Here is a 12,998-nt window from a genome sequence, read left to right on the forward strand (position 1 = left end):
GGGGGTAAGCAGACTCCACGCTGAGTGCAGAGCCTGATGTGGGCTTGATCCCAGGACCCTGAGACCACAACCTGAGCTGATATCAAGAGTCAGACGCTTAACTGACTGAGGCACCCTCAGTGGCCCCCCTTTTGTGCCATTTTTGTAAAAACAAACCCAAAAAGCACAACCTGGATCTAATTATAAGGAAGCATCAGGCCAATTTAAATTGAGGGACCTTCTACAACATAACTGGTCGTATCAAGTTTACAGAAGAAAAGGAAAGAAACTTTCTGTAAGTTTGAACTTCAAAAGTTTTAAGAACTCAAAGTGGGGCGCCTGGGTGGCTCAGTTGGTTAAGCGTCTGCCTTTGGCTCAGGTCATGATCTCAGGGTCCTGGGATCGAGTCCTGCATCGGGCTCCCTGCTCCTTGGGAGCCTGCTTCTCTCTCTCTCTCTGTCTCTCATGAATAAATAAATAAAATCTTAAAAAAAAAAAAAAATCAAAGTGAACAGAAAACAGCAGTTGACATTCATACAAAGCTATAAAATTAAAATATTTCAGCTAGGGGCGCCTGGGTGGCTCAGTCGTTAAGCGTCTGCCTTCGGCTCAGGTCATGGTCCCAGGGTCCTGGGATCGAGCCCCGCATCGGGCTCCCCGCTCCGCGGGAAGCCTGCTTCTCCCTCTCCCACTCCCCCTGCTTGTGTTCCCTCTCTCGCTGTATCTCTCTCTGTCAAATAAATAAAATCTTAAAAAATAAAATATTTCAGCTGATGAAAATTAACACCCAAAATGAAACTGAACAAAAGAAAACTGATACATTCCAAAAGGAATAAATACCTTTGGAAAACTTGCAGATATGAGAAAACACCTCAAGTGATAAACTACAAAACCTAGAACAGAAGTAGACCAAAAACAAAGCAGGAAGGGAGAAAACAAGAGTTGAATGAATTCAGAATCTGAGGAATAAAGACAAAGTCATCTTGGAGATTACAAGATCCTTGAGGGAGAACAGGTTCAACTGAAAGTGTATGAAAGATAATTAAAAGTATTGGGGCGCCTGGGTGGCTCAGTCGGTTAAGCGGCTGCCTTCAGCTCGGGTCATGATCCCAGGGTCCTGGGATCGAACCCCACATTGGGCTCCCTGCTCGTCAGGAAGCCTGCTTCTCCCTCTCCCACTCCCCCTGCTTGTGTTGCCTCTCTCACTGTGTCTCTCTCTGTCAAATAAATAAATAAAATCTTAAAAAAAAAAAAAAGTATGAAAGGCCAGGCGCCTGGGTGGCTCAGTCGGTTAAGCGACTGCCTTTGGCTCAGGTCATGATCCTGGAGTCCCAGGATCGAGTCCCATATCAGGCTCCCTGCTCTGCTGGGAGTCTGCTTCTCCCTCTGACCCTCCTCCTTCTCATGCTCTCTATCTCTCTCTAATAAATAAAATAAAATATTCAAAAAAAAAAGTATGAAAGGCCAGAGTGAAAATTTTTAAGTGAAAAGGATCACAGAGAAAGAGTTCAACATAGAGGCCACACAAAGAAGAGCCAATGTATGAATAATTGGAAGTCCCTGAAGAAGAAAAATAATGGAACAGAACTAATATTTAAACCTATAATTCAAGAAGAGTTTCCAGAAATGAATAATGTCTGAGTGGAAGTGGATCCAGATTTGTCAATTCCAAGACATATCTTAGTAAAAGCATTAGACTTCAAATATAAAGAGGAAAACAAAATCCCCAGGGCGTCTAGACAAAAAGAGTCAAATCAGGTTGTTAGAATTCTCAACAACAACATGCTAAGATAAATAAGAATATTTTCAAGATATGGAAAAGTATGAGCCAAGGTTTTATATTCAGCCAGCCTGTACTTTAGGAGTCAAAGCAAAGTTTTTAAGTATGCAGGAACCCCAGGTAATGCTATAATCAAGAGTGCTGCTTCCTGAGAAATCTGCGAAAGAATTAATTTCGTCCAATTAAGCGATGACTGGGAAAACTGTAAATTAGGGTGCTAAATATACTGTAACTTGTAGACCCAAGAATAATACAAGGGGTAGAAGAATATTGGGTAGAAATGATATATTCTGACAGAAATAATGAAATTTTTAAAATAAGAGGGAAAAAAGGGACAAAGTAAAAGAAACTCTTTGACTGTCTTTTAAGTAATAGGTAGGAGTTAAAGGTATCATTTAAACCTGGCAAATCAAACTGTAGAATGTAAAGTTAGGACAAAGGTGTCTGTGGCCAGCTTTATATATAGTATTATAAATGTACTTCTAGAAAACCTTCCATTTTTTTCTATCCAAGGAAATAAAAACTACAAAGGAACAACAAATAAATACAGTCAACATATGATATACACAGTAAATATAAGAAAACAAATGACAATTGGACCCAAATATTAGACTTAACCAAAGACTGTGAATGGCCTTGATTCATCTATTTAAAGAAAAAAATCTCCAGATTGGCTTATAAAGTAAAATGCAACTCTATACCGTATACACCAGACAGAATTAAAGTGACTCAAGGGCGCCTGGGTGGCTCAGTTGGTTAAGCGACTGCCTTCGGCTCAGGTCATGATCCTGGAGTCCCGGGATCGAGTCCCGCATCGGGCTCCCTGCTCGGCAGGGAGTCTGCTTCTCCCTCTGACCCTCCTCCCTCTCATGCTCTCTGTCTCTCATTCTCTCTCTCTCAAATAAATAAATAAAATCTTAAAAAATAAAAAAATAAAAATAAATAAATAAAGTGACTCAAAAACTTAAAATCATGTACTTAGTCATGGCTCAATGTATTACAGAGCTACAATAATCAAAACAGCACTGTACTTGCATAAACACAAAGATCAGTGGAATAGAATGGAGAGCCAAGAAATAAACCCTCATGTATGTGGGCAGATGATCTTCAATAAGGGTGCCAAGACTACATGATAGGGAAAGGACAGTCTCTTCAAAAAATGTTGCCAGGAAAACAATACCCACATGCAAAAGAATTTTTATAGTTACTTTACACCATATACAGAAATTAACTCAATGGGTTAAAGATGTAAACATAATACTTAAAACTAGAAGAAAACATAGGTGAAAAGCTTCATGACTTTGAATTTGGCAATGACTTCTTGGATATGACACCAAAAGCACAGGCAACAAAAGCAGAAATAGACTACATTAAACTTAAAAACTTTTGCACATCAAAGGAAACAACAGAATGAGATGTCAGTGTACACAATGGGAAAAAATACTTGCCGATCATGTCTGATGAGGGCTTAATAGCCAGAATTTATACAAAACTCCCACAACTCAACAAAATAATCAGATTTAAAAATGGACAAAGGACTTAAGTAGGCATTTCTCCAAAGAAGATGCACAAATGGCTAACAAGCCTATGAAAAGACATTCAACATCACTAATCGTTGGAGAAATGCAAATCAAAACCACAATAAGATATCTCACATCCATTAGGATGACCACCATCAGGGGTGCCTGGGTGGCTCAGTTGGTTGGGCGACTGCCTTCAGCTCAGGTCATGATCCTGGAGTCCCGGGATTGAGTCCCGCATCGGGCTCCCTGCTTGGCAGGGAGTCTGCTTCTCCCTCTGACCCTCCTCCCTCTCATGCTCTCTGTCTTTCATTCTCTCTCTCTCAAATAAATAAATAAAAAAATCTTAAAAAAAAAAAAATAGGATGACCACCATCAGAAAAACAACACATAACAAGTGTTGAGTATGTGGAGAACCTGAAATCCTTGTGTACTATTTGGTGGGAAGGTCAAATGGCACAGCGCGCAGCCACTATAGAAAACAGTATAGCAGTTCCTCAAAAAATGAAAAATAGAATTATATGATACAGCAATCCCACTTCTGGTTATATATCCAAAAGAATCTAAAGAAGTGTTTGGACACCCATGATCATTGTAGCAATATTCACAATAGCTAAATAACTCAAGTATTCATCAATGGATAAGCAAAATGTGGTATATACAAAAGTGGAATATTATTCAATATTTATTTTTTTGAAAGATTTATTTACTTGAGAGAGAGAGCATGAGCAGAGGGAAGGGGAAGAGGCAAAGGAAGAGAGAGAAGCAGGCTCCCTGGGGAGCCTGATGCAGGGCTCCATCCCAGGACCCTGCAATCATGACCTGAGCCAAAGGCAGATGTTTAACCAACAAAGCCCCCCAAGTGCCCTTTGTTCAGTGTTTAAAAAGGAGTTCCTGTCACATGCTATGTCATGTATGGAACCTAAAGACATGCTAAATGAATAAGCCAGTTACAAAAAGACAAATGCCGTATGATTCACTTATATAAGTTGTCTAAAGCAGTCAAATCTGTAGAAACAGAAAGGACAGTGATGGTTGCCACAGATTGGATGGAGGGGAAAATGGGGCATTATTGTTCAATGGGCATAATAGAGTTTCAGGTTTGCAAGCTGAAAACATTCAGTATTGTTAAGTATATTATGAATATACTTAACAATACTGAACTGTACATTAAAATGGTTAAGATGGTAAATTAATGTTTTTCATTGTTATTTTAAAAATTTATAATGAAATAACAGTTTAATATACCTACTTTCCAATTTACAAATATTTAATTAGTGCAATTTCAGAATAAAGTAAGTCCTTTAAAATACATATACAGTGATATCAAGAAATTGATGGAGTAGGCAGATCTAACCTTGTATTCCCACACAGAAATGTCGAAAAACAAATTTCAGATCCAAGTTTGTCAGAACTCTGGAAGAGTCCAAGTTTTGCAGTAACAAAGCAAATGCTGAATGAATTCGAAGGTGACTTGAAAATTGTAGGAAAAATCTGTGGCTTTTTTTTTTTTTTTTACCTGCCATTGTCCGATCCCTCCCCAGCACAGTCTTGAAACAGTGCCAGCCTGTGCTATCATTGTGGGCCCCTAGTGTCTCGTTGTGAAGAGAGAAGAGCAGACTTTGACCAAATACACTGCTTAAATCTGTCGTAACCTGTCTAGAGGATACCTGAAGGACTGACAGAACGTGTTCATCTCTCTTCTACCTAACTCAGGACTCAGACTGGAAGGCAGTGGGGCTTTGACCCAAAATACTGTAAGGAGAACTAACAACCTGCAAACACCTGGGGCAAAATGTAGTCAAGATATATAACAGTCAAGATACTTAAGGCCTGGGAGGAAAAGTTGGGGAAGATTCTTTGGGAAATCAAGACATTCAAAGGAACTCGTTATGTATGGAGCAATTTAGAAGTCCACATACATGCCTGAATTAAGATGCATGTTGAGAAAAGTGTTAAGAAGATCCTAAGTTTTCACTCACAAGTGATCCCAGGCTCAGTGCAAGACTAGTGTTGAAGGAAGGCCACAACACAGAACCAATCTGCAAAGATTGGAAGAAGTATTTTTTGTTTGCTTGTTTTTGAGGTGTTGTTTTTTTTTTTTAAGATTTTATTTATTTATTTGAGAGAGAGAGAGCATGTGAATGACGGGGAGGGGCAGAGGGAGAGGGAGAAGCAGACTTCCCACTAAGCAGGGAGCCCAACGTGGGGCTCCATCCCAGGACCCCGAGATCATGATCTGAGCTGAAGGCAGACACTTAACTGACTGAGCCCCCTAAGCGCCCTTGTTTTCAGTTATGTTTTTAAGCTCCTGGCATTCCAAGAAAACTCTGCCAAAACATTAAGTTAATAGGAGCTAAAGGAACAGAGATCTCAGTGACCGCACATGAAAAGGAACACAGTCTTTGCAAAACTAGTTTGGAAAAGCAACTAAACTAGTAGACTATTAGAACCTTAAATAATAATAAAACAAAAAGTCCCCAGCAAACCCAGTGAAAGGATAAGAATTTAATTTCCAGTGTTACCACATTATAATATTCAAATGTCTAATTTTCAACAACAAAAAAATCACAAGCATGAAAAACAAAAACAAAACCCCAAAAACCAGGAAAATATGACCCATTCAAAATAACAAATTTTACAAAATTTAACAAAATAAATAGAAAGTATCCCTGAGAAATTTTAGACATTGAAGTAACTAGAAAAAGACTTTAAAATAACTGCTTTAAATAGGCGTAAAGAGCTAATGGAAAGCATAGACAAAGAACTAAAAAAAATCAGGAAAGTGTACAAACATAATGCAAATATCAATAAAAAGATAGAAATTGTAAAAAGGAACCAAATTCTTGAGCTGAAAGTACAAGAGGGATGAAAAATCCACTAGAAGGGTTCAACAAATTATTTGATCAGGCAGAAGAATCAGCAAACTTGAAAATCAGTAAACTGAAATGATCAAGTCTGAGGAGCAGGAAGAAAAGGAATGAAGAAAGGGGATAGGCCTAAGAGACCAATGGGACACCATCAAATGGACCAACATATAGGAGCTGGAGAAAGAGAAAAGAAAAGAGCAGAAAGATTATTTGAAGAATTAAGGGATGAAAACTTTCAAATTTGAAAATAGACGTGAATTTACAAATCCAAGGAACTCAATGATTTCCAAGTTGTATAAATTCAAAGAAACCCACAGTAAAACACATAATCAAACTACTAAGTCAGAGAGGAAATCTTGAAAGCAGTGAGAGAATCAGAACATATAAAGGATCTTCAATGATATTATCAAATGATCTGTCATCAGAATCCATGGAGGCCGGAAGACAGTTAGATGATACCTTTAAAATATTAAAAGAAAAAAAATCTTGTCAACTGAGAACTCTACACCAAGAAAAATGTTCTCCAAAAACAATGGAGAAATTGAGATATTCCCAGATTAACAAAAGTTCAGGGAGTTTCTTACCACTAGACCTGGTCTACGAGAACTAGTAACAGAAGTCATTCAAGGTGAAATGAAAGAACACTAGTCAATAAACAGACACCCATATCAAGAAATAAATATCTCCAGCAAATGTAAAATGTAGGCAAACATAAAAACCAATATTATTGTAATTTTGGATGGTATCTCCACTTTAATTTTCTACAGGATTTAAAAGACAAAGACATAGAAAGTAATTATAAATCTATGTTATTCGGCACACAATGTATAATGATGTAATTTGTGGTATCAATAACAGAGTGGGAGACAGAGCTATACAAGAGCAGAGGTTTTGTAAGCTATTAATGTTAAGTTGATAGGGGCCTCTGGGTGGTTCAGTCAGCTAAGTGTCCGACTCTTGATTTCAACTGAGGTAATGATCTCAAGGTCATGAGATCAAGCCCTATGTCAGGCTCTGTGTTGAGCATGGAGCCTGTTTAAGATTCTCTCTTTCTACCCCACCCCCCTGCCCCTGCTCACACTCTCACTCTCTAAAAAAAAAAAAAAAAAGATAAAATAAAAAGGCCTCTTTCCCTTTAAAATAAAGGTGTTGATATCAGTTCAAATTAGATAGTTATAACTTTAGGTTGCTATATGTGATGCTCATAGTAACCATAAAGATAATATCTATGGAGGAGGAAATGAGGAAAAAATGAGAAAATCTAAAGTCACTACAAATAATAAAACAAACACAAAAGATAGCAGTAATGGAGGAAATGAGGGACAAAAAAGCTATAAGACATACAGAAAACAAAGAGCAAAATGGCAGAAGTAAATTCTTCTTTATCAGTAATTATTTTAAATGTAAGTAGAATACAAATTATAATAAAAGGCAGAAAAGGGAAGAATAAATTTGAAAAACACCATGATCTGCTCCTGGGTGTGCAAGTTTGGTTCAACATTCAAAAATTAATTGATGTAATCCATCACATCACAGGCAAAACAAGAAAAAAAATCACATGATCCAATTAATGGATTTAGAAAAAGCATTGACCAATAGCAACTCCAATTCATTATAAAAACTCAAAGCAGACTAAGAATAGAGAAGAATTTCCTCAACTTGATAAAGAACATCTACAAAAAGCCTACAGCTAACACCATACTTATTGGTAAAAAAAAAAAAAGCTTTCCCACTAAGATCAGGAACAAAGCAAGGGCATCTCCTCTCATCACTACTTTTCAACATTGTACTGGAAATCCCAGCGAATGCAATAAGACAGAAAATGAAATTAAATGTATACGTATTGAAAAGGAAGATATAAAACTGTCTTTGCAGCTGAGATAATTATCCAGAAAATCAGGAAGAATAGACCAAAAAAAAATTTGGAACTTATAAGTGATTATAGCCAGGTTGCAGGATACAAGGTTAATATATAAAAGTCAATCATTTTCTTATATACCAGCAATGAACAAGTAGAATATGAAATTTAAAACACTAAACCATTTACATTAGCACCTCCAAAAATGAAATACATAGGTATAAATCTAACAAAATATGTATAAGATCTCTAGGAATAAACTAAAAGATCTGACTAAAGAAATCACAGAAGAGGGGCACCTGGGTGGCTCAGTTGTTAAGCATCTGCCTTCAGCTCAGGTCATGATCCCAAGGTCCTGGGATGGAGCCCTGCATCAGGCTACCTGCTTGGCGGGGAGCCTGCTTCTCCCTCTTCCACTCCCCCTGCTTGTGTTCCCTCTCTTGCTGTATCTCTCTCTGTCAAATAAATAAAATCTTAAAAAAAAAAAAAAAAGAAATCAAAGAAGAACTAGATCGAATCCATGTTAATGATAAGAAGATTCAATACTGTCAGGATGTCATTTCTTCCCAAAATGATCTGTAGATTCACTGCAATCCCAAAGAAAATCCCAGCAAGTTATCTTGTGGTTATCGACAAAATGATTCTAAAGTTTATATGGAGAGGCCAAAGAAGCAGAATACCCAACATAATATTGAAGGAGAAGACCAAAATCAGAAGACTGATCCTACCCAACTTCAATACTTATTATAAGGCTACAGTAATCAGGACAGTGTAGTACTGGTAAAAAAAAAACAAAAACAAAAATGAAACAAAACCAAAAAAACAAAAAAAACAGACAAGTAAATCAATGGAACAGAATACAGACCCCAGAAATAGACTTACACAAATATAGGCAAGTAATCTTTGTTAAAGGAGCACATGGATATTTACTGCTGTTTTATTCATAACTGAGAAAGCTTGGAAGCAACCAAGATGTCCTTCAGTAGGTGAATGGTTAAATAAATCGTGGTATATCCAGATAATGGAATATTATTTAGAGTTATGAAAACACATGGAGGAAATTTTAAATGCATATTACTATGTAAAAGACACCAACGTGAAAAGGCTACATACTGTATGATTTCAGCTATATGGCATTTTGGAAAAGGCAAAACTATGGAGACTATGATGGTTAATGTTCTATGTCAACTTGGTGGGGCCATGATTAAATACGATTTTGGGGTGTCTTTGAGGATGTGTCTGGATGAGATTAGCATTTGAATCAGTGGATTCAGTAGACTGCCCTACTAGGCTAATACGAAATTGGTATCTTCCAATACACTGAGGGACTGAATAGAACAAAATGCAGAGGGGGCACCTGGGTGGCTCAGTCAGTTAAATGTCTGCCTTCCACTTGGGTCATGATCTCGGGGTCCTGGGATCAAACCCTGCATGGGGCTCCCTGCTCAGCTCAGCGGGGAGTCTGCTTCTCCCTCTCCCGCTGCCCCCCCACCCTACTCCTGCTCCTTCTCTCTCTCTCTGAAATAAAATCTTTAAAAATAAATAAATAAAAAGAACAAAATGTAGAGGAAGGGAGAATGGGTTCCCTGCAGCAATTATTGCTGTGGTGTTCTTATGGGGGATTTCTATGTCTCTCATTTCTTCCACATTTACTAGCTGGAATTGTTCTGTAAGAAAGAGTTGTCCTTAGCCTTTGCCCGGAGGAAGCCTAGCAGCCAGCGCCTCAGAAGAGGCTTAAGACAGCACCGAATGAGGGGGAAAGGGAAATGCGGACCAGCTGCGCCCGCTGGGCTGTGCTGCCACCTACAACAAGCACATTAACATCAGCTTCCACAGGGAAATTCTCCTGCAGTGTCAACTGAGCTAAACAATGTCATATTTAGTGGTGGCTAATTCTTACTTAGCATCCTATTCCTATTTCCTCAGCCACACTTTTTTACTGCATCAAGCCATTTGGTTCTCTCCCCTTCCCATTACAATATATCCTCATGTAAAAAGTAGATCCCATAAAGGTTTCCTTTGGATCCTAAAAGAAGAAAAGAATGGGTTCCCCTGCTTAGCGCAAAAATTTTGTGCCAGGAAAACACACTTTTCTTTGTTCAAAGCACTTTGAAGCCTCCTGTTTTGACTTAACAGGACAAACTCAACAACTTAAAATGGATGATGTTCCAACCATTTTTGATTTTTGTACCCATTTAAAGTCTATGAAACTCAAGTCAAGGAATCTTTTGAAGAAAAACAACAATTGTACCCCAACAGGACCATCTAATTTAAAATCAAACGTTAGTAGTCAGCAAGTACTACTTGAACATAGTTATGCTTTTAGGAATCCTATGGAGGCAAAAAAGAGGATAATTAAACTGGAAAAAGAAATAGCAAGCTTAAGAAAGAAAATGAAAACTTGCTTACAAAACGCAGAGCAACTCGAAGATGGATCAAAGCCACTTGCTTGGTGAAGAATCTGGAAGCAAATAACATATTACCTAAAGGCACATCAGAACACATTTTACCAACTGCCTTAAGCAGTTTTCCTTTGGAAGATTTCAAGATTCTTGAACAAGATAAAACATTACCAATTCTATAAAACATTCCTTTAGGATTAGCCCACAAAGAACTTGATGCCCATCCTTCATTCTATTCAAACGTAAAGATATTTAAGGAAATTATGCCAAAATTGGGTATTTAATAAAGTTCTACTTGAAGTAACATTATTACTGTATAAATTATGAAGACTAGATTATAAAAAAAAATGGAAACTTTCTATGAAACTTAATATTTGAAAAAGAATGGAAGTGCCTTGCATGAGAATTATGTACTTAAAAATTTTGCTAGAAAATTGTATGTTTGCAAGGTGTTTTGCGTTTTTGTCTTTTAAAACTACTTTTAAAGAACTGTCCATGACAATATGTTTAAGTTCTATTAGAAGGAAATTTTTTTTTCATGTACCAATGTTGGGATAGGATGCTAAGTAAGAATTAGCCACCACTGGGCGCCTGGGTGGCTCAGTCGTTGGGCGTCTGCCTTCGGCTCAGGTCATGATCCCAGGGTCCTGGGATCGAGCCCCGCATCGGGCTCCCTGCTTGGCGGGAAGCCTGCTTCTCCCTCTCCCACTCCCCCTGCTTGTGTTCCTGCTCTCGCTATCTCTCTCTCTGTCAAATAAATAAATAAAATCTTAAAAAAAAAAAATTAGCCACCACTAAATATGACTTTAAAACTGCAAAAAAAAGGGCACCTAGGTGGCTCAGTCGTTAAGCGTCTGCCTTTGGCTCAGGTCATGATCCCAGAGTCCTGGGATCGAGCCCCGCATCGGGCTCCCTGCTCAGCAGGAAGCCTGCTTCTCCCTCTCCCACCCCCCCTGCTTGTGTTCCCTCTCTCACTGTGTCTCTCTCTGTCAAATAAAAAAATAAAATCTTAAAAAAAAAAGAGTTGTCCTTTCTACCTCATTTATTTATTTATTCATTATTTATATCAATATAGACTAGAGGATATTTATATTATTTTTTATTATTTGGATTTGTGATCTGAGAGCCAAAATCTCAACCCTGAAAATGGAGGGAAAGTCTGAATATTATCAGAATCTAAGTTAGGGTAACAGAAACCTACTTTGATGACTTAATCCAAAGGGTAGGAGGAAGACACAGACTTGGCAAAGCTGGAGAACTAGCCTGGAAAGGGGCAGGAACCCAAGGCAGTCCCGAAGTCAGGAAACCCGCAGGCAGTGGCCCCCAGAGAGGTCCTTGGCTGGTGGGGACCAGTCCTGCTGTTTTCAGCCTCTCCCTCACCCTGACCGGGATTCAAATCCAGTGGAAATGCCTGTCCCTTGACTGGAAGAGGAAGGGGGCTGATGATATTAATACCAAACTGCTTCCCTGAGAAAGAAAGGAAATGGATCTTAGGTAGCCAGAAACCACTCACCTTTCAATCCCTTGTAAATCAACCCTTCTTCATGCCGGGTCCTCAGAAGCAAAGGTTTAAGCCACGCCTCTCTCCCCCCAATCCCCTCCCGCATCCAGACCAGCAGCAATGCCAGTGGGTTGCTCCACTCAGCCACAGCCCTCCCTGCAACCCCACTCAAAGTAAGCTCAGGATCTCTGACGTCATCACAAGTTCTGGGGAAAACAACAACAACAAAAGTAACTCTTCATGCTTTGACGTGGTGTATTAGAAAGGGCAGTGACCCAGTGCCTGGGTCAACATTCTGTTCCCTTGGCCTTGAGCATATGTCTTCACTTCTCTGGAAGGGGCTTTGCCACTTCCACTGTGAAGTGGGTATAATGCCCTTCATAATCTCTAAGGTCTCCTGAGAGGCTAAGAAGTCTGTAAGTAAGATTTTAGAGTCAAGTGCATTAGAGAAAGACCCATAATGAGGATCATGTCTATGAGAAAATGTTGAAGAAATGGGGCCTTCTAAGAAAGAGGCTGTAAAATAGAAAATTCGACGTATTGTATAGCATCATAGATTCTTAATGTTGGAGGAGACCTATCTTAGAGCCGTTTTCCAAAATCCTGATATGCTTGAGAATCGCTTGGGGATCTTTTAAAATGCGGACTGTGATTCAGTAGATGGGGTGGGGACAGCTTTGTACCAACCTTTGACAGCACATTGTGATCACTTGAGGGGCTTTAAGCAAATACTTAAGCCTGGGCTCCTCCCCCTCCAAACCCCGCCAAACGAGATTCTGATTCATTCGGCCCTGAAACTCCCAGGTGAGTCTAACAGGCCGCGAAGTCTGAGAACCCCGGCCTTAGGCCCGCGCTTCTCCAACTTTAGCGCGCATGATGAGCATCACCTGGAGGGCTTGTGAAAACACAGCTTGCGGGACCCCGCCCCCAGAGATCCTGACTCTGCAGGTCGGGGGTGATGGGGCCCCAGATTTTCACGTCTAACAGGTTCTCAGGTGATGCTGACTCTGCTGGTCCGTGGCCTTGGGGGTTATCTCATTTGACGCTGATGTTTCCCATGTGGGAAACCAAGAAGCAATGATACTACC

At 39.2% G+C, this 12,998-nt stretch overlaps 1 pseudogene; it reads left to right on the top strand.

Moving 5' to 3' along the window:
- Positions 1 to 9,137: 9,137 nt before the first annotated feature.
- On the top strand, positions 9,138 to 10,762 carry LOC118022498 (annotated as a pseudogene).
- Positions 10,763 to 12,998: the final 2,236 nt, after the last annotated feature.

The sequence above is a fragment of the Mirounga leonina genome, unplaced genomic scaffold, assembly GCF_011800145.1.
Source record: "Mirounga leonina isolate KUSES-001 unplaced genomic scaffold, KU_Mleo_1.0 Mir_176, whole genome shotgun sequence".
Taxonomy (NCBI): Eukaryota; Metazoa; Chordata; class Mammalia; order Carnivora; family Phocidae; genus Mirounga; species Mirounga leonina.